The sequence below is a fragment of the Ixodes scapularis genome, unplaced genomic scaffold, assembly GCF_016920785.2.
Source record: "Ixodes scapularis isolate PalLabHiFi unplaced genomic scaffold, ASM1692078v2 PGA_scaffold13__105_contigs__length_92229423, whole genome shotgun sequence".
NCBI lineage: Eukaryota > Metazoa > Arthropoda > Arachnida > Ixodida > Ixodidae > Ixodes > Ixodes scapularis.
This window is the reverse complement of record NW_024609839.1, coordinates 50,928,791-50,950,463: the sequence shown is the minus strand read 5'-3', so window position 1 is coordinate 50,950,463 and position 21,673 is coordinate 50,928,791.

Below are 21,673 nucleotides of genomic sequence, written 5' to 3'. Positions count from 1 at the left end.
TCTGCTACACGCCGCCGCGGGAGATGTACGTACACCTTCAGGGACCAACTGCAACGCCTGGAATTCGTATGATACCGGCTCATATTCGACTTTGCGTGCTACCGTATATGCTATAGGACGTCGCTCCCGACTTGATTTATGCTGCCGGTGTCTGTGTTCTGTCAGTAGTGAACACGACAAGAGTCACGGAGCCAAGTGGATCTGAAGGCGTTCCCCCGCCCATAGAATACTTATATTTTTTTAAAGAAATACAACCTCTTCGCAACGTGTCTTTATGGCATTTTAAATGAGAAATTCGTTCTAGAAATTTAGACAGCGGGAAGCTCGTATGCCCCGAGGGGCGTGTGATGTTTTCGCTGCTGCCTATCATGTTAGGATCAGCACGCAAACATGCACCACGAGGTTATTATTTTTGGGGTTTTGCTGTCGGAAATCTCAATGAATGTTGTTGTTGTCAAAGTTGTCATCCATAGATGACAACTTTTTTCCAGTACAGTACGGCCGCTGACGTGCATCATACAGTAGTGGTATATCAACGCACAGCGACGCGGTACTATTACTCGTACAGATTTCGGGCTTGATCTAGCTACGTGCCGGGCGCTTTACACAGTGACAGGCTACGTGAAGTTAAGGATCGGGCCCAAAAACGCTGGCCCTCCGGCGGAAACTTTTGCTCCATGGCATTCTGGTTGGTGCCTCATACGTGCAAGCATGCATGTGCTTCAGCATGCGCGTGAAGGCTGGTTTACACATACGTCGCAGCGCTAAATCAGCACAAGGAAGAGCGCTGACGCAGCCCTGACTTGAGCGTAACTCAGCACTGATCCAGCGCTTCACCCACCGAGTTCAAGATGGCGGCGTCTGCGCGCCATTGTCAACGACGGGCAGCGTTAACGACGCACTTATTACAGAGGCTGGAATACTGAAGCGCTGTCCAAACAGAGGCGTATTTCACTTGTATGTGAACCGGGACTCGAATAGATTCCCGTCTCCGGTTCTGACTTCACCACTCCGTTTTTTAGTTGTTCAATATTTTTAACTTTTCCGGGTGCACGTATTGTGATGTAAGCCCACGGTCCCACTGAATGTGGCATTTAGGTACTTTTTGGCAGGTCATTACTCATCTCCTTTTAAATACTGTTTTGTGGGATTGATGTCATTCGAAAGGCAATGCAATCCTCTTTCATTTGATATTATGTAGGTGTTGGTTTTTACTGTTCATGCGCATTTGTAGTGTTGCGAATATGATGGCGCGGACCCTCACTTGCTCCACTAGTTCATGTTTTATGAACGATCCATTAAAGATAGCACGGTTCCAATATAGCAGTTTTGCTAAGATGATGTCGGAGCAGAATGTAACGATACACTTGTTTGGTATTTGCACTACTTTGTTTTTTTCATCCCTCCAAATATTGCCCTAAAATTGACATTTTTCAGCACAAATATGTTTTTAATGACACGCGCTAGGGCAATGACATTAGCTACAGTTGTAGTGCTTATACTTGGTAATAAGCAGAAAAAAAATTTAATGTTGTGTAAAATTTTTTTGTTTAGATATTTTATATCAAACGTAGCACTTTTTTGTGCTTCGAGTCATGGTACTTCAAATGCCGCTGAGGAAATAGTTAAACTATGACAAAATCTTTTATAACATTTAGAGCTACAATGGTTGCCCAAGAGGTGGACGATGGCTTTTTTTTCATTTTCAAAGTCATAACGCTCCAGGAGCGTTTCAAACTTACCTGTTTTGACACATTTCTTTTTTGGACATCAAACTGATTTCTTGGCATCTAATAATATTTATTGTTTGGAATAGATATACATTGCGATGTATTAATTTTTCACAATGATCTTGCTTTGATTTCTTAATAGGTGTAGAGCTTAGCTAATCTTAAAAACAATTAAAAACTGTTTGGGTATTTTGTTGTGCTACCTGGCGGATGGCAGACAAACTGCTGATTTCTATTGTTCAAAAAATTTCCGAGGGCGGCGTTGGCGTCTGTATCATCATCAATCTCCGTGTCTTTTTACCCTCACATTTAAAAAATATATTGGAAGATTTACTATCGATAACTGAATGGTTTAATTACTGGGTCAGGCTAATAAATCGAAGACAAATAATTACAGAAGCGTAGCGTGATATACTGTGTTCATTATTCGATATGATTGAAATCAATAAACAATGAAGACGAAGAGGAAAAGAATACACCCGAGACAACGAGGTAGAGGGGCTTAGAGCGATAAACCGGGGTTCCGATTTGCACTCGAAAGTGACCCCCATAAGGCGGCTGCCATTGTACGCAAATTTGACCACACGTCACATGACCAAACCAAATACGTGACGTCCCAGGAAAGATGGCAGCGCCCATGCAGCGGCTGGCCCCAGCTGGGCCGGAGCTTGTCGGATGCTTTTTTGGTTGTCGTTCGTCTCGGCGAGTTGATTTCAGACGCGGAAGCCGTCATATCAGGCCGGTCGAAAGCGAGTTCAGAGTTCAGCGTGTTGTTTGACGTAGGTATAACGTGAAAATACGGAGGAACGGTGTGCATTTCGCTGGTCACCGTCTGCATTTCGCTGGTGACCGACCGGGATATTGCCACGGAAGAGACAATCTGTCCTACGTTGCCTCGGACCTCAGATTAATTCGGATACCGCTAGGATAAAATTTAAGGCGACGTTTCTGTGCTCTCATTGACCATCGGAATCTTCGAGGTTTGCAGTGAAGCGTGTGCAATATATTTGGATACACAGTTTAACGACGGAAATTGCACGAGTCGTGCTTGGTGGTGTGCAATCGCGGTGCAGCTTCGGTCAAATGACCGAGGGCTCACTTCGGTTGTGCGGCGCACCGGAAGGCTGCCTTGAAGCTGGTAGTTCCCGTGCCGTGCTGAATGATGCTGTGCTGCTTACAAATTGTTCCGGCGTAGAAGTGCACTTTCACGGAGCACAGGTGTGCGGCGCATCGAAGAGCTGCCTTCAAGCTGGTAGTTCCTGTGCCATGCTTTAGGTGATGCTGTGCTGCTTCCGAAATTGTTCCGGCCTAGACGTGCACTTTCACAGAGCACAGGTGTTGCAGTTGGTATTGATCCCGCTGGTCTGTCGCACGTTTCGTCAACACAAACGTTTCATCCACACTCGTTACGCGAATTACAAGCTGTCCGGACATTTCATCGAGCGTGTTACCTACCCAGCTCACACCGCTTTGTGGCAACAGTCTGCAATGGCTCATTACCAGAAAAGTGGTCCCACATCCATTTCAGTTCAGTTCGTCCACGGCAGTCGCCAAACCCCGAAGGAGAGGATTTATTCGGACAAAATGCCACTAAAGCAATGCAGCTTCTTCAGTGGTCAGGATAGATTCTCTTCTGCGAGTTTTGTTATACTGTCACGGATCCTTGTTCCAGTCCTAGCTTCTATCAATATTCACTATTCTGGGACACTGCAGGTCATGCTCAGCTGTAATTGTATGTTCAGGTGGAGGTGCTGGGCACTTTACCCATAGCCCTTCACTCTGTGTGAACCTGGCGGCTCTTCAGCCGCGTTACCCGATAATGGGACACGGCTGGCGGACTATCCTGCGTCTTATACCCCTGTCGAGCCGTAAGCAAAGTCCTGACCCGAGCCTGGCAGAACAACCGCAAGACGACCGAGTACCACAAGGAGTAACCTCGGAAATACACCACGAAGCACCTGAAATCCGAGCCAGTTGCTGCTACCAGGAAAAACCACCGGAATTCGGTCTCCTGTCAGAAAATCCGAAGCTGACTAAGCCAACAATGACAAAGCTGTAGCAGCAAACCGTGTCCCCTACCACCATTGTTTGCATGCCCGTCGCAAATCACACTCCGACGCTTTTTCACACAAGCTGTATGAAGACGTCAAGGACTGGATTGAACATTATGACAGTGTCGCCCGCCACATTGGGTGGACAGACAACCAGCTCCTGCAGAACCTATACTTCTCGTGGAAGAAACTGCCGGCGCTGGTCTGAGAACCATGGATCCTCCTTAACGTCATGGGAAGTTTGCAAGATCGAGCTGAAGCGCGCATTCGTCAGCCAACATCAACGAGAGAGAGCCGCATTCTTGATTCTGCCCAGGACACTGCCCCAATGAGAGCGCCACCGCACTCGTGGAGGATGTTTTGCGCTTGATCGAGCGCCCACGCCCACGCCGACCTTGATGCTACAGAAGACAAGAACCTAAGAATCCCATGCCCCTCACGTGAGGGACAACACCTTTGGCAGCCTTGTCCGCAACCCCCCAACAACAGTCGAAGTGTTCATATCACTGAGGCTTCCGACATGGAATGTGCACTGCATGCCCGAGCCTGCCACTATGAACAACTTCCCGGCGTCTCGACACTCGAGTTGTCCAGCTACTACTTCGACGCCAGCCTCCCAGGCATCCACGACGTTGTCTGGGAGGAGATCAGGAAGCTACTTCCTGCCATCAGTTGCCTGGCTTTTATTTTGATTGCCGAGATTGTTTCGGAACAAGTTTGACAGGTATTTCAACCGAGACTTCTGCGAGCGAAGCGGCATCTGACAAACCAAGGGCAACTTACGCCACAATGGCACGACGACCGCCACCGGCTGCCCCTTAGTATTCAATGCCCATTCAATGAGACACTCTAACGCCGAAGCATTCCCGACATCGTGTGTAGGTCTGTGCTCAACAAAGTACACCGAGGAAAACGTAGGTGATGCGAATGTGCGACCGAAAACCACTTTGCTACCACTGCGTAAAGCCGACAATGTCTACCAAAGTAGCCCGCACCAATGAATTGGTCAGCAAGGGTTCATGCCAAACGACCCTCGATTACGTCTCGAGGAGCGACCACGGGAGATTAAGGATTACCTTCGGCGACCTTTGTCCCTGATGCCGAAGGTGCTGAATCGAAGATTCTGAATCCCTGATTACCCCAAAGCTCCTCATGTCCATCACCTCAACAAGAGGTAAGCACGACAAAGCAGGTGAGCGGCGATGCAGTGGCAGTGGATTTGGTGCCGGTTGTCGTCCAAGGACAATACCTAAAAATTTGCTGACACCAATTTTCTGTGTCCGCTCCACGAAGTACACAATTTCCAACTTTGAGGGAGAATGTCCCTGAGTGACTTGAAGGAATAGAATGGTTGGTTGCTCTCAAAAGTGAACTGCAAGCATCACCAGACTTGGATAGCAAACAAAAATTGTTGCCAGCTTTCAAGTCAACGGTACAGCAAAAGGCACAGCCACGTAAGCAATACATGCCCGAGCTTGCTACATTGATGCCGAAAACTACCAGGAAAATTTTCGGATTAAAAGCCAGCCCTGCAGCTTCAGTGCATCAGACGTCAGTGGCCGCATATGACGTATGATTACAAGACAGCATCAGTCGGTCAAAGTTGCCACTCGACCAAACTGAACACCGACGTGCCAGGAGCGTCATCCGACAACAAGGTCCACAGGTACTACGACTGAACGCCTGACACGAGACTGTCGCAGAAAGAACTGGTTATGGAACCATTTACTAAGAATCAATAATTATGTAATCAAGTGGAAATAAACATATTTGATACACTAACCAGATAAACATATTTCCGCTTGCCTTCATGCCTTGAGAGTCTACACACCGAGAATTGTGTCCACTGCACGCTCTGGACCTTACGAGGACACTCGCTTCTCTGACCCTTCAATATTAATTAAGGGGTCATACCAGACTCGCAGACTTCTTGCAAGGGGCTGCACTCGTTCAACCTTTCCTGAACATGTGGTGCATCCGAAAACCAACTCCGGTGATGTGAAAATGTTATTTATTAATTTATTCCTTCCAGGGGCCTTCGTAGGCATTGCAGAGAGGATACTTAAAACTACACACATGATAATAGCCTTAAAGCACACTGCTGTAACTTGTTAATTGGAAAAACAAACACACCTCTGAGCATATAGTTTAATAGTATTGTTGATGCATTGTTATATAGCACGACACTTCCTATATGTATGACACACTAGACCCTTTGCAGAACCTTATCAAGCAACACAACCGTCACCATTTTTTTCGGCGTAAAGCACACGAATGGGCCCCAGTTCACGTCGAACGCTAATGCAGCATTCGAGTCCAATAGGTGCTGAGCCGAATTCACAGGGATGGCGGACATGACATTCTTGTCGAACAAATACCCAAAGTATGAAAGCCTGGGGTAATTACAGTAGTAGCTGCTGTAATTTATTTTATCAGAATTTGGCAGACGGCAAAGGCTACAGTCTCGGTGAGTCAATACACACATTGGAGAGAGGCACATGACAGCATATCACCAGAGTGCTCGTCTGCACAGATTTGTCACACACCTTCGCTCCGTCTCTCTGATTGGCTCGAGGGGGCTGTGGCGGTTGACCTTTTCCAAGTTACGGTGATGCGAAGTATAGACAGCCCACACTTTTAAAAGAGTCTATTGAAGAGACCGAAAGGAATGGTAGTCAACATTTTTGAACAAGACTACTCTCCAGGCAAGGGATGAACACAAATATGAATCATCTTATCCAGGTAATTAGAACAATCAAATAATTGACCGACTAATACAATGCACTCTTGATGGAAAAGGGTATAGCTGCAATAAATCCTACAAAACAGAAAAAAATGCGCAGTTAATCTATGCATGCACCAAAACAGTTGTTCTTATAGCAAGTCGAATAGCTTTGAAGCAGGTGCCTGCAACGATTTATTCTTCCCCATACTCAATAAAACGCCAACCTCGTAGCTGAAAATAAGGGTACACGTCGCACTCACACACAAAAGAAAAAAGGAAGAAAAGCGATCGAATGTAGAATCGTGGATTAGCACAAAAGGTTAAAATCGCAGGAGCTTCCTCGCTAAAAGTTGCCATGATTGTTCGGTGACGCAGGGCTGAAACAACTTCCCCTAGGCCCTAACGCGACGTATACATTTCGCGTCGATTCTCAGATATTTCAACGTTCAAACAAAGTTAAGAGAATGCGAAAATTTCATGTTAAAAGCACTCAAAGTTCTATCGATCCTCGAATACATCCCGGAATCCGAGCACCGGTACGGCGATGCAGAGCTGATGCTGTCTCACAGGCGTTAATATCCAGATGATCCAGAGCGATCTTGCGCAAAGACGGTATGAAGTCTCATTCCTTCATATTTTCACATTATACCTGCGTCAGCGAGCACGAAGAAGCCCGAAGTCGTCGGAAAGCAGCTGCACATCACGGCTACCGCGCACCGAACAAACTCGCATCCGCCAGCTCTGGGCGCTGCCATCTTACCTGTGACGTCACGGCTCTTGGGAGGTCACGTGACGAGTGGTCACATTTGCGTAAAATATGGCGGCAACCGGGGGGGTGCCACTTCCGAACTTCCGGTTTATCACTCTAAGCCCCTCTACCTCGTTGACCCGAGATCACTTCATGCCTAGAGTCACTAAATGAGCTTTAAAGTATATCGGCACTCCGTTCTCCAAAATTGTTTTGGGCGCCGCCATTTTGGGTCTTGCTCAGAGCAAACGCATCATGATCCGAAAGTACGACTTCGTCAGCATTAGATGCGGTGCTAGGAAGCTGATGCAATATTGCAATGCTCTGTCCCGGGTTGTTTAAACATTTGTGAGGGACGGAAAAGCGTTTCCTGTGATTTTAGATAAAGCTTCATATAACTGGCAACCATGATTTTAAGCCACAAAATGACCAAGTGTCGTTACTCTGAACTTTCTGAACCGTAGCTAATTTACTGGCACAAGCGAGAAAAATGAAGAAGGGGCAGGGCGTCAAAAGGTAGTGGCTTGTGGAATCCACGGGGCTTACGTAATGGCAAGCCTGTTGAACAAGAGCATGAATAGTGTCATTAAATAAGCTACGCTTCAGAGTAGCGACACTTGGCCTTATTGTGGCTTAAAATCATGGTTGACAGTTATTTGAAGCTTTATCTGAAATCACAAGAAACGCTAATACATCTTTTCCTGTTAAATATGCGTTTATTTACACTATTACAGTTTAAGCCGAAAAGGAGCTAGCCATTGCGCATGGCGTTGTGGAATCAGACTGTCCCTCCTATCGCGGGTGCGCGCTTGCTTTTCTTGAGCCTCGTCTTCGTCTTGCTTGACCGCGATATATATCATATCCCCCTTCTTGATTAACATCCAGTACATAGTCTTTAAAGTGTGCTGGCTGCTTGATCCGGCGACCCCCTCGGGTATTCCTTGAACCGGGGTCTGCCTGGACGTCCGCGTTGTCGTCCACGGTGTCTCTGTCCTGGACGTTCGTATTATTGTCCACGGTGTCTCTGTCCTGGACTTCAGCATTATTGTCCACGGTGCCTCTGTCCTGGACGTCAGCATTATTGTCCCCGGTGCATCTGTTCTCGGGCTGTGTCATTTGTGACTCGTCTATGTCCTCCGTGGCTGGGTAGATTAAAAATGGCGAAGCTTTTTCTTTGCCCTCTAGAGTTTCCAAGTGTGATCTTCTGGGGCGAATATGATCAACGTGTCGACGCTGAAGTTTTCCGTCCTCCGTTCTTGTTTGGAATGATCGAATACCTAGCGGTTTCATGATTACCGCGGTAACCCATGCTGGTCTTCCACCGAAATTTCTCACGTAGACGGTTTGGCCTGCCGAGTAATCTGCCGTTATTCCGTCCGTCGGAGCTTCTCGGTCTTCGCTTGTCGACGAGCTTTGATTCATGAGATCGAGAGGTGTGGCGATCCGTCGGCCGATTGCTTCGGCGGGTGTTTTCCCCGTGGAGGTTGAAACTGTCGTATGCTGCCTGAACAAAAACCTGGCGATTCTGCACTGGATTGTTCCTTCCTTGAGTTTCAGGAAGGCCTTTTTTGTTTCGCCCTCCATACGCTCCGCTTGCCCGTTTGTGGCCGGATGATATGGGGCGCTGGTGTAGTGTTTGATGCCGTTTCTCGTTAAGAACTCATCCATTTCGTTCGACACGAAATTTGGTGCGTTGTCGGAGAAAAGGATTCTGGGTACTCCAAAAGTTGCAAAGGTGGAGTGAAGGGCGTCGATGATGCGTGTAGACGTCGTGGAGTGCATCGGCTTCACCTCCAACCACTTCGAGTAAGCGTCAACGACGATGAGGTACGATATCCCATCGATTGGTCCGGCGAAGTCGATGTGAATTGTCTCCCAGGGTCGAGTTGCAGGTGACCAGTCAGGCGTTGGTACCGTAGACTTGGCCCGATGATGTTGTTGGCACGTCTCACACGCAGCTGCGGTTGCTTCGATGTCTGCATCAAGCCTCGGCCACCAGAAATGGCTCCGAGCAGTACTTTTCATGGCAACAATACCCGGGTGGTTGGCGTGCAGCATTTTCAAAGCTTGCTCGCGTGCTGCTTTTGGTAGAACAACACGTGCCCCCCACGTCACACTGCCGTTGTGTGTTGCCAACTCGAGTTCTCTGCGCTTGTACGGTGCGAACTCGTCTCCTGTCCAGTTTGTGGTGGTTCCGTCTTGTAGTCCTTGGTAGACTTTTGACAAAACGGAGTCTTCCTTGGTCAAACGCGCGACGCGTTGACCCGTCAAGGGTGGGCACTCCATTGCTTCGAGCATAAGTATACATCTCCTGGTGGTGCGGCTTCGTCCTTCATAATTGGCAGTGGTAGACGGCTGAGTGCGTCCGCGTTCTGGTGCGCCTTGCCTTGTCGGTAACGCAACTCGTAGTCGTAACAGCCAAGTAGAAGGCACCAGCGGGTCATGCGTGGTGACAGCATTACCGGAATCTGTCGACCTGGGCTCATTATCCCCAGAAGTGGCTTGTGATCGGTGTACACGGTCACTTGTCGCCCGGCGACGTACTGGTGGAAATGTTTCATGCCGAAGATGATGGCTAGTTCTTCCTTATCCAGCTGAGCGTAATTACGTTCGCTTTTGCCCAGTGTTCTGGATGCGTAGGCAATTGGAGCTTCTTCTCCGGCGTCGTTCAGCTGCGACAGAACTGTCCCAACACCGTATGGTGATGCGTCGCAAGACAAAACAAGTTTCCGCTTGTCGTCATAGTGAGTGAGCAGGGGTGCTGAACTAAGCAGCACCTTCAGCTCTTTGAAAGCCTTGTGCTCTTCGTTCCCCCAGCGCCACTTGGCGTCTTTGTCGAGCAGTCGATGCAGCCTTTCGGCGGTGGATGTCCTGTTCCGCAGAAAACGACTGTAGAAGCTCAGCATTCCAAGAAAGTCTTGGAGCTCCTTTTTGTTTCTCGGTTCCGGGGCTTCCGTTATGGCCTTTACCTTCTCGGCTGTTGGTCTCACGCCATTAGCGTCAACGTGGTAGCCTAGGAATTCTATCGCTGGAACCCCGAATCTGCATTTGGCTTGGGAGACCCGAAGTCCGGCTTCCGCGAGGCGTTGAAGAACAGCTTTCAAGCGTTCTAAGTGTCGCTCTTCAGTTGCCCCTGTGACCATTATGTCGTCAAGGTATGCTCCCGTGCCTTCGATGCCTGACAACAGCGTGTCCATGAACTGTTGAAACAGCAAAGGCGCAACCGAAATTCCGAAAGGAACTCGTTTAACGCGAAAGAGCCCCATCAGTGTCGTTACAGTCAGTAACTCTGCTGTGGCGTCGTCCACTCGCAATTGTTGGTACGCTTGTTGCAGATCTATCTTCGAGAAGATCTTTCCTCCCCGTACGATGGACAACAGGTCTGGTGCTGTGGGAAGCGGATATGCGTTTGCCTTGAGTGCCGGGTTGACCGTGCACCGATAGTCCCCACATAGCCGTAGTGTACCGCTCTTTTTTCGGACGATGACTAAGGGTGTTGCCCAGGACGACGACTTTACCGGCTCCAAAATGTTCTGGGCCTGAAGCTTGTTCAGCTCTTCATGTACTGCTGTTCGCAGAGCGAAATGCACTGGTCGACTCTTCAGGAATTTTGGAGCTACGTCCTGCTTGAGGTCTATGTGTAGCGGTTCGCCGAGATGACCATCGAGCTGTCCCTGGAACACTTGCTCATGGGTTCTCAGTAGATCTTCCAGGTTTGGTGGAGACACTGAGTATACGCCGGAAACCTTGATGTTCAACGCGGGAAACCAGTCCCGACCAAGCAGACTTGCTCCCTTCCCGTTAACCACGTAGAGGTCCAGACGAGCGTCTTTGTCCTTGAATCGTACGTTGACCGGCACCTTGCCCGCTAGTTGCATCTTGTCTTCAGCCCAGACGCACAAGGAGAGGTCGCTAGGTGCTAGCTTAGGAGGTCGTCCCTGCCAAAGAGTTTTGTATGTTTCGGAGCTGATTATGGAGTGGGAAGCTCCGGAATCCACTTCCATGTCGAGGTGTCGTCCGTTCACGAGTAGCTCCGCGATGACCCGCGAGGTGTCTCCCTGGGTAACGCTGTTGACAGCAAAAAGATCACCATGCGTCTCATGCTCTGTTGCGTCCGCGTGATGCGCGCGACACTTCGATTCCTCTTGGGACTTGCGCTGGGCTCTGCGTTTGAAGCAGGCCTCTTCCAGATGACCTTTCTTGCGGCAAAATGTGCAAGTCGCTTTGATATGCTTGCAGACATCCGGCGTGTGCGAGCCTGTGCAGCGGAAAGAAGGTTTCTTCGTTGTTTATCCGCCCTTGGAGGTCTTTATTGTGGAGGTGCTCTGGACCTTCCCTTCGTTTTCACCTTGAATGTGACGCTGCTGGCTGGCAGCAGACTCGGTAGCCAAGGCAATCGCGTAAGCTCGGTCGAAGGTGATGTGACGTTCGACCAGCAAGCGTCGTTGTAGGCGTGAGTCCTTAATGCCACAGATGAAACGGTCACGGAGCATGACATCTAAAGGCAGAACGGTAGAAAATTCAGCTCCTGGTGTTTGTGCGGCCTGGGCCGCTTATGTCACCTCGCTAGACGAACTAGCGGTTGTAGCCGTAGCAGTTTTGGCCGGCACGTTAGTCACCGTTCCGAAGTTGCAGTCCGCTGCGATCTTGCGGAGGGCGGCGACGTAATCAGAGATGGTCTCTGCCGGTGCTTGGTTTCGCTGATGGAACTTGAAACGGCTGAGCAGTTCTGCCGGCTTCGGGTCGTATAGTGTTCGTTGAGGAGTTTCACAATTTCTCCAAACTTGACTTCCGAAGGCTTTCTCGGAGCCAGTAGAGCCCGTACGGTGTCGAAGGTCGACTCACCGCATGATGTGAGCAGAACTGCTCGCTTCTTCACGGGGCTGGTTATGTCCTTGGCTTCAAAGTAGAACTCAAGGCGTTCAAATCCATGAACTCCAGTTTCCTCCGTCCTCCACTTTAAACAGTTTGCGACAAAGCAAAGCAACATTACGGGAGCCTCCTAACACTGAATCTAATGCTGAGGATGTCGCACTTTTGAATCATGACGATCGGCATTTGCGCCTGCTCTGCACAAGCACCGAAATGGCGGCGTTCACAACACTGTCGGGGAAGAGAGTGCCGATACTCTAACCGTCGCTCATTTATTGGCTCTAGTTCCCGCGAAACTCTTTTTCCCTGAGTGAAACTGAAAGTAAATATGAATAATACACCAATATTATAGCGTATTTAGTTATAACCGAATACACATAATGAGAGGAGGAAGCGGGCGGGATAGGAGAAACGCGGGTTTTATGTGTGACCGTTCTAACCGTTTCAAAGGAGAGAACGCACGAGCTTGCGCTGGTCTAAAAAAAAGGCACCCAAAGAAAAAAGGCGGCACGCTATGTTCTTTGTTATTATGCGTCTAATTGCAAATTGTTGTGTGTATGTTTATACAGCCGGAAGTTGCCTGCCTTAGTGGGCGTCTGGTGTCTCAGCTGTAGATGAGCAATTTACCCAGTGCGGTACAACCGCAAACCTGGGGTCTTTTACGTGCACCACGCAGTAGTAATACACGACCGCACGCCGGTACGATGCTCTTCCAGATCGAAACGGGCAGGGGCAAGGTGGGTTCTGCAGCGCGAGCTTTCGCTCCAAGTGCTCCGAGCTGGTGTGCGCTAGACCATGCACTCGGCCACCGACCCCCCCCCCCCCCCCCCCCCTTTGTGCGTCTAATTTATATACAGGTATAAGTATTTGGAGATCGACGATGGACGTCGATTGTCTCGAGGTAATGTAACGTAATAACATTATATAAAAAATAAACTTGTTGCAGGACTGAACGACGTAATTTTTCAATTCTTGGATTGTAATATGGCGGTAGCCTATTGTACTTACTGTTGATGAAGAGCAATATGAGGTGACGAGGTAATGATTAAATGATGAGGCTCTATAAGGACGACGACATTAGTGGGTGTCGAACCACAACGTACAGTGCCAGACTTGTTTCACGTATCGTGTACCCAAAGACTTTCTTCACCCGCAACAGTATAATCAATGAGGATGCTGATTTACAACTGTACGCGGAACAGGAAAACTGCACTGTGCAGAAGTGCGGCTTATTCGGTAATATGAGGGACGGATTTCTAGCAGCGTTCCTTGATTGACATGGAACAAATGGCCTCGTTGACGTAAAGTGTCCCCGTTCCAAAAGATTCTTGAAGCATACTTAAACCGCAAAGGAGTATGAGGCGAAAAATAAGAGAAAAAGGAGCCTGGTGTGAAAGGTCCAAATCACCACCATAGCTTCTACTATCAAATAGAAGGGCAGTTACACAATACACAAACAGAATTTTGTGATTTAGTTATATTTACACTTAAGGGCATTGATATCCAACGTATTCAGAGAGATGACACCTCCTGGTAACCAACATAGAGCCTTTTCTACTCAAGTTTTACGTGGAAGGACCGACTTCCGCTGAAATTCCTCACGTAGACGAGTTGTCCGACCGAATAAACTGCCATTACTCCCGACCTGGGAATCTCTCGATCTTTGTTCGTAGGCCATAGTATCATGAGATCGAGGGGTGTGGCTCTTCGTCCGCCAAATATTGCTTCGGCGGGTTTTTTTTTTTTTTTTTTTTTTCGTGTAAGATGAGACTGTCGCGTGCTGCTGGAACAAGAACCTGGCGATTCTTCACTGAACTGCTTCTTCCGTAAGCTTCAAAAGGGCTTTTTTTCGTTTCGCACACCATCTGTTCTGCATGCCCGTTAGTTGCAGGATGGTATGGTGCACTAACGTGATGCCTGATGCCGTTTTTTTTTCTTCAAAAACTTGTTTATTTTATTGGAAGCAAGATTTGGCGCGTTGTCAGAGAAAACTATTTTCGGTAGGGCAAAAGTAGGTAAAATAGACCCTAGAACGTCAATGACGTGTTTGGACGTCGTGGCAGGCATCGTGTAAACTTCCAGCCACTAAGAGTACGCATCGCCCATGACTCTGCAGATGTGGATACTTTTCGCCACCCACCGACTGAATAGTGGATCGTTTTCAGTTACTGTTCATGATGGCGTTGGACTCAAGGAAGACTTCGAGTCTTTCCACAAAGTTAGCCCAGGTGCCAGGACGTTTGTCGAAAGCAATAAGTGTTCGAAACGTCGACAACGTCGGTAGCCACGTGTTGTGCTTGACACTGGACACTTACCATTCGCTGAGAAGAAACTTGCTTGTTCGTCTGCCATTAGTCGTCCGATATCAGGTCATCACCGCAACACCATCTCCCGACAAAACTGGTCTTCATTATCCGCATGTCCATAGTTAGCAATCACGTCAACTTATAAATTCCCGAACGCTCATAACTTGCCGTCGCTAAACGCCGTTCATTCATAGCGTCATCATTGCAAATTAACGTCTTCCTATTTCTTCTGATGGTTTTCATCATATTCCTCCTAAGCTGTACTTACAACATTATGTGTGTCGGTACTTCCGACAATATTGCAACGGCGTTTGTTTTCTGGGAGCTATAATGTAACAAACTTTACAACATCTTCCGGACCCCGTGAAACATAATGTTTCGTGACCTTTTTTTAGTCGTCATTAAAATGGTGAGGTAACTACCGTAAATCGCGAAGCAGTTTACTTGACGTCCGCTTCCCCTGGTGTCTTGGAAGATTGAGTCTACTGAGCGTTAGGGTGACCACCCGTCCCGCGACTCGCGGGACTGTCCCGCATTGAGGGCTCGTGTCCCGCGTCCCGCAAGAAATACCAAAATCTTTGTCCCGCATTTCGCATTGCCGTAGCATTCACTACGCAAATTCTGGCGCTTCTGAAGAGCGGGCCACGGGGTAGCGCGAAGGTCATTAATAAACGTGAATCTCGATGCTGTGCCATTTCCTACACAAACACTGCGGAAAGCGACCATCGTTCTTGCAGGACACGGACGCGCATGTGCCGTTGCGCCTCTCCCCTTGATGGCAAAATATTGTGAGCGAAAATTGCTCTCCTAAAGTTGAAAAAAAACTATTGTAATTATTTGCAAATCATACTGTGCAATGAGTTGTTCCGGAAAACTTTTTTTTTTTTTTTTGTGAAGACGGCCACACAAGGCAAAGACCGTGCAGTTCACAAAGGTCGAAAAAACAACATAAGGCTCTAATTTTATGCAAGAGCATGTTAGTATAAGAGTAAGTATTGTCAGGAAGCCGAAAAGGATTTACTGTTTCTTATTTCCCTTTCATGCATTGGGGTCCGCTGCAGTCGATTTTTATAATAATTAAAATATGGCAACCAACCAATTCCTAAACATGTAGGAGCCCTACGTTTCGAACCGACTCGGTTCTTCGTCAGGGGCGACTGTGGCCGTTGAGGAGCGACGTTTTTCGATCTTCTTTTTCTTTTCTCAGGGATGTGGCGCATTTCTCGATCTTCTTCTTTCATGAATATGGCGAAGCCCGTTCACATACACTGTTGGTAAAGCACCAAGGCTTTACCACCAAGGCTTTACCTCCGAAAGAAAAAACGCAGGGCGTGGTTTATAAGATCCCTTGTGCAGATTGTCCAGCCACTTACATCGGCGAGACAAAGAATTTCAATGAAAGAATACGCCAACACAAAAACGACGTTCGCAAGCTCGACCACGAGCGCAGCGCAGTCGCCGAGCACTGCGAAGTCAAAGACCACCGGATTGACTTCGACAACACCATGCATTATCGACGCAGAGACTAACAACCGACATAGGCTTTTCGTCGAGTCCTGGCATATTCAAACGATGCCAGGCAACATAAATAGGTGCCTTGGTGCTTTACCAACAGTGTATGTGAACGGGCTTCGCCATATTCATGAAAGAAGAAGATCGAGAAATGCGCCACATCCCTGAGAAAAGAAAAAGAAGATCGAAAAACGTCGCTCCTCAACGGCCACAGTCGCCCCTGACGAAGAACCGAGTCGGTTCGAAACGTAGGGCTCCTACATGTTTAGGAATTGGTTGGTTGCCATATTTTAATTATTGTATTCCCCAACCAGAGAGATTTCTCTCAAATGTTTAGTTTCAAGTCGATTTTTATGGTTTCGACTTAGAAACACTAATGTCTAAGTTGTATGTCTCAGACATACAACTTAGTCTTACAACTTAGACATACAACCGTAATAAAACATTTTCCATTACAGTTACACACAAAATGTATCACTGTGACTGAAAATAATTTTAGCTCAATTGCCGCCACACAAGTTTAGGTGTATAATATGCTTTCGGACATCACAGGATATCGGGGTGTGCGTGATGGTGATTTTTTTAAATACGTTTATCTTGTGTTGTGAAAATGCCGTCCTCCTCTTACTCCCTCCCTCCCCTCCCTCCCCTCCCTCCCCTCCAATCCCCCTCCCCTCCCCCGCGGTTAGGGTGTCCCGCATTTCGCCTGCAGGAAGGTGGTCACCCTACTGAGCGTGCACTCCTGCAGAAGAAATTTTCATTGATAGAATATTGACACGTCAATCAACATTTGATTCCTTCTTGGTAAGATTTATTGCGAAAGCCCGTTACAACCGCCGAACCGCATGTCCCTATATCAGAGAACAATTTATACCCAGCCTGACATTCTCGCATATATCCGTTTGCTGGGCCACGCTACTTGAGCTAGCTGAGCACAGCTGGTAGCGGCGCAAGCAAGGCCACGAGGGGAACGTGATGGTGCTCGAGCCATCCCACTGTGAACCAATGTTGCGGCCACCCCACGGGTGCGTGTCGCCATCTATTGGTTGAACTAACGCCTTGTTCAAGATGGCTGCCGTGGGACCGCAGCCTTAAGGAAGCGGCCAATCTCGGAGCGCACTTCCTTCCCGTCGGTGATCTCGTACTCTTCGCGTGCTTAAAGAGCACTGACACATCAACATCATTTTTTTTATTATTCCAAAACGATTGAAAACGATGCCGGGACATTACCCTCAAAATTCGAAACTTGGGAACCCAGGATTTGTCAAGCAAGCAAAAAAAAAAAAAATTTCCAAATGCCGAATTTGAAGTTCCCTCGCGATCCGCGCCGGTGCGTTGACGTCAAATATTGCGGAGTCCTGGGAGTCTACTTTCCTTCATGACTCCGTGCTCCAAACCGCTTTTGCCACCGTGACCCGAAGCGAGGAGGTGAAGAGCGGGAGATAAGGGCGCCAGCGGACCGGGAGAAAAACCGGTTTTATTCAGTGCGAGCGGTGCCGCCTCCCCCACAGTAAAAGTTTTTACACCTTTAAGGGTGTAGAAGGGGTGTTTTAGCAACTTACACCCTCAACTACACTTTTTTAACACCCTAAAATGTAGGAATACACCCTCATAATTTTACTGAAAGGGGTGCTGTTTCGTGCTACACCCTACATTTAGTGAAGTTGGTGAGAAGGGTGAAGAAGAGGGTGCTAAATAAATAATATAAAATGGTTTTGGAAAGCTTATATATGGCTCTGTCCATAATGTACAGGTGAGATTTCTGCTTGAAAGGCAACAGTTGTTAGCAGTCTAGTTTTTTATAATGTCAGTTGTAATTCATGCAAATAGCTGATAATAAAGTGCCTCTTTTGCATACAATTTTTATGTTTGCAAACAAAATTTTATATATGAGTTCATATATAATGTTCTTACAAATCACTCTATGCTCATAAATTGGAAACTAGGGTGAAATGCTCAATACTAGCATTTTTTTACAAATATTTATTGATGGAAGTGTACAGTAAGAAAATCAGTTAGTCTTGAGTTTATACCTGACAACATTAAATCAAAATATAGTGAAAATGTTTGACAAATATTTATGACATGCTGCTAGAACCCGTCACATGACCATGTCAACCTGGGAAAACTATTCATTTGAGAATATGATGACATGCACAAAAACTTACACACATAAAGAGGCAAAACCCATTATAAACCAGTCCAATACAGCCTATTCAAAAATGATCTATGGTTGTCTATGGAAAATTCAATGGCAGGCTATCACCCCCTGTAGCTTTGCATGGTCAGCCTTAGAAATTTATAAATACAGTTACAGCCAGCTATAGAAAAGTTTAGGGCCCTGTGTCTAAAGACTGGGAACCAATTAATTTTCTTTTCCCGTCTATAGAAAGACTGAGGGCTATGTTTCAATAACATTGATAGTAATAATAATCAATAAGTTAGTGTTTTAACAGTGTCCAGGAACATCCAATTGGTCTTCTTGCTGGCGCAGTGCAATAGAACGCACAAACAGACGCTTGCGCGCTCACAGTCACACACATACACGCGCGCACGCACGTACACACGCATGCACGCGCGCAAACACACGCCCGCGCTCAGACGCACACGCACGCACAAGCAGAAACGCACACACGCAAGCACGCGGACGCATCCACACGCGCGCGTACAAACACACGCACGCGCATGCACGCACACACACGCAAACAGAAGGAAACGTTGCTTGAGTTAGTTTCGGTTTCGGTTTACACAAAAAGAAACAACCTGGCACGGAGAGAGTAACTAAATATCAGTCCATCATATTTTAACCGGACGACGCGGAAACCACCTCCACCTACGGGGGCGACCCGTGTTGCCTAAAGCGCGCGATATGTGACGTCTTTGGTCCTGGGCTTACTACAGGTCCTGGGCTTACTACTGCGGGTAGTTACGTGCCCCCCCCCCCCCACCCCGAGGTCACGTGACCCCCCCCCCCCAGGTCACGTGATCCCCCGAGGTCACGTGACCCCCCTCCCCCGAGACCACGTGACCCCCTCGGGGTCACGTGACTACCCGCAGGTGACGTGACCCCCCTCAGTACCCTTCCCTACTCCTCCTCAAGAGCTGCGCTCCAATTCGGCGTTACAGGGATTTTAAACGGCTTTTATTTTTTTAGTCGAGATCAGGGTGTAAGATAGACAGGTGGGAAAACGGCCCATAGAAGCCTAACGCAGCGCCGTGACCGGATTGTGTACTCGTCTGCTTGCGGGTACCCCCGATTTGCGACAGATGGCGCTGCGGCGAGAGGAAAAAAAAGTCGGAATCGGATTTGCATTGAACTCGATGGGAGAGCGCACAAAATAAACCGAGAGCACGACATTCCTTCATTGAAAATCGACGAGAAACCATCTCCGTTACTTTAGCCGGTCGCCACCGGTCGCCCATTCGGAGTGAGAGTTCGCGGTGCTCCACATAGATGGCGCCACAGAAAAAAAAGAAAGCCGAGGGGGACACAATGCGGTCGATTTGGCTCTCGTTTCCCCACCTGTCTATCTTACACCCTGGTCGAGATACAAAATATAGGTGGTATTCACTGAGCCTGCAGGTTCGATTTTGCCAGGGAGCGCCACCGTCGATCCGCCATCTTCGAGGTCTCGGTTTGACTGGCTTGAATACGCTACGCGGTCGTCCGCTGCTAGTGTGTGCTAATTTCATATCTTTGAAGCTTCGTTGAACAGAAGAGAGAAGAAAAGTTGGTCTCGGGGGCTTGCCGTTTTCCTTGTTGCCGCCGAGTACCGTGTGTAAAGGCTGAACCGCATGTAAGCAATTTGGCGAGCGACGGGACGAGACGAGCGACAGCGACGAGACAAGCGACGACGACCCGCCTCGCTGTAGCTTGGTCACTCGCGCGACGTGGCAAACCGCATGAAGGCATTCTAGAAAACATAGCGCTCATCGCCTTGGTCGTGTGCTCCCGTCGCTTTCATGCGGTTTGCCTCGTCGCGCGAGTGACCGAGCGGCAGCGAAGCGGGTCGCCGTCGCTTGTCTTCCCGCTCGCGAAATCGCTTACATGCGGTTTTTAAATCGCTTTGGCTAATGAAAAATGCGATGCATTTTTCATAAGCTGCGCACTCTGTGAGCCGCACGGTATGTTTCTGCCTAGGAACGAACCCCGAAGGCACGACGTATGTACGACACAGCGGCGATGGAGCAACACGGTTACACGGCCGTAGTATTGAAAATCTGCTAGAGAAAAACAATAAAGAAACTAGCAAAACAAAACAAAGAGTAATCACACCGTGCTACAAAAGCACCAAAGTAGAAAAATTAGTTCTTGCAAGAGCTACCGCCGTCGGCACGGCGGGCGACACGGAGCGCTTCATGGAGCCGAGGGAGCAACGCGGCCGCGGTAAACAAGTTCGATAGCGACAAAAACGAACTAAAACACACAAAAAAATACTCCCAAGGCGCTTCAAAAGTACCAAAGTATAAGAATAACACCTAGTTTCGATCAAAAAGACCCTTTAAAGTTGTAAGATCCTGCTAAACCACGCTCAAAAGGTCCGGCCATATGGCATTCGCGATAGCAAGAGACCTCGAAGATGGCGACCGTGGTGGGCGATGGCAGCGAACCTAGCGAGTGACGTCAAGTGAATGTCACCTATAAGTATCGCCCCCGAACCGTTTCAATTATCTATAAAATTAGTTTTTGTTCAGTATTTTAGATCAGAAAATAAACAAATGCAGTTCATAAAGTACGGAAACAAGAAATGACCCGTCGACATACCCGCCACCAAGCGGTTGATAAGGCGGAGCATACTAGAAAGGTGTACTGGGATCAGGCACCAACGAGTGGTGGGCGTAGAAAGGTCCCGGATGTACGCGGCGGCGCTGCGGTCGTATGGACTGGAGGATCCGACTGGTTCCGAGCGTTTCCAAGGCCTTCGGCGAGCAGCTTTGGCTTGCGGTTTGGTCTTTTGGCGGTATGGCAGCGCGAAGTGGCTCCCATTCTGAACTGATCTTTACCCCGTGTTTGCTGTCGTTTCTGATCAATAGAGTCTCATGCCGAATTAGTGTTTAATCGCACAGCAAATGCAATGCAAGCCGCCCTGGCTGCCCGCTTCATACAGCCTATCCAGAACATGCTTTAGTATCGCGCCCTCTCGAGCCGTCGACACGGAGTGCGGCAGCCGTGAGCGCTCGCTGAGCTCACTACCCCTCGTCTAGTTCACGACCACTCAAGCAACCAAGGACGTCATGAAGGAGGTTATTTTATGCCTGTTTTGTAATTTTAATTTGCCCATAAATTTTAAAATAAAGCGGAATTTAAGAAAATAAAAGTTTCATTAAGTTACTACGCTCAATGCGCTCAGGTTCGGTGCAAACTAGAAACCAGTAAAAAAGTCCTTGCAAGGTCCCTTTAAGGCCCGTTCATACTATGCCATTTCTTACGTCAATATATGTGCGGTGCAGACGAAGGCAACGCCAGGCGAAGAGAGAAAGGAAGGTGGAACGTGATAGGAGGGCAATTGAGGGCAAGGGGAACATTGTTGACTAGTAAGTACATTCATCTTTGCTTCATTGTCCCGCTCCGTGATAAAATGTCTGACAGAAAAACATGATCTAAAAATTGTTGTTTTTTGTACTTTTTTTTATTTTACACGGATCGTTAGCCGATCTTCATTTTCGCCTGATTTGCTCTCGATTTTAGGTGGGCTATTTGCGGGATATTACGGTAAACGATATTTACT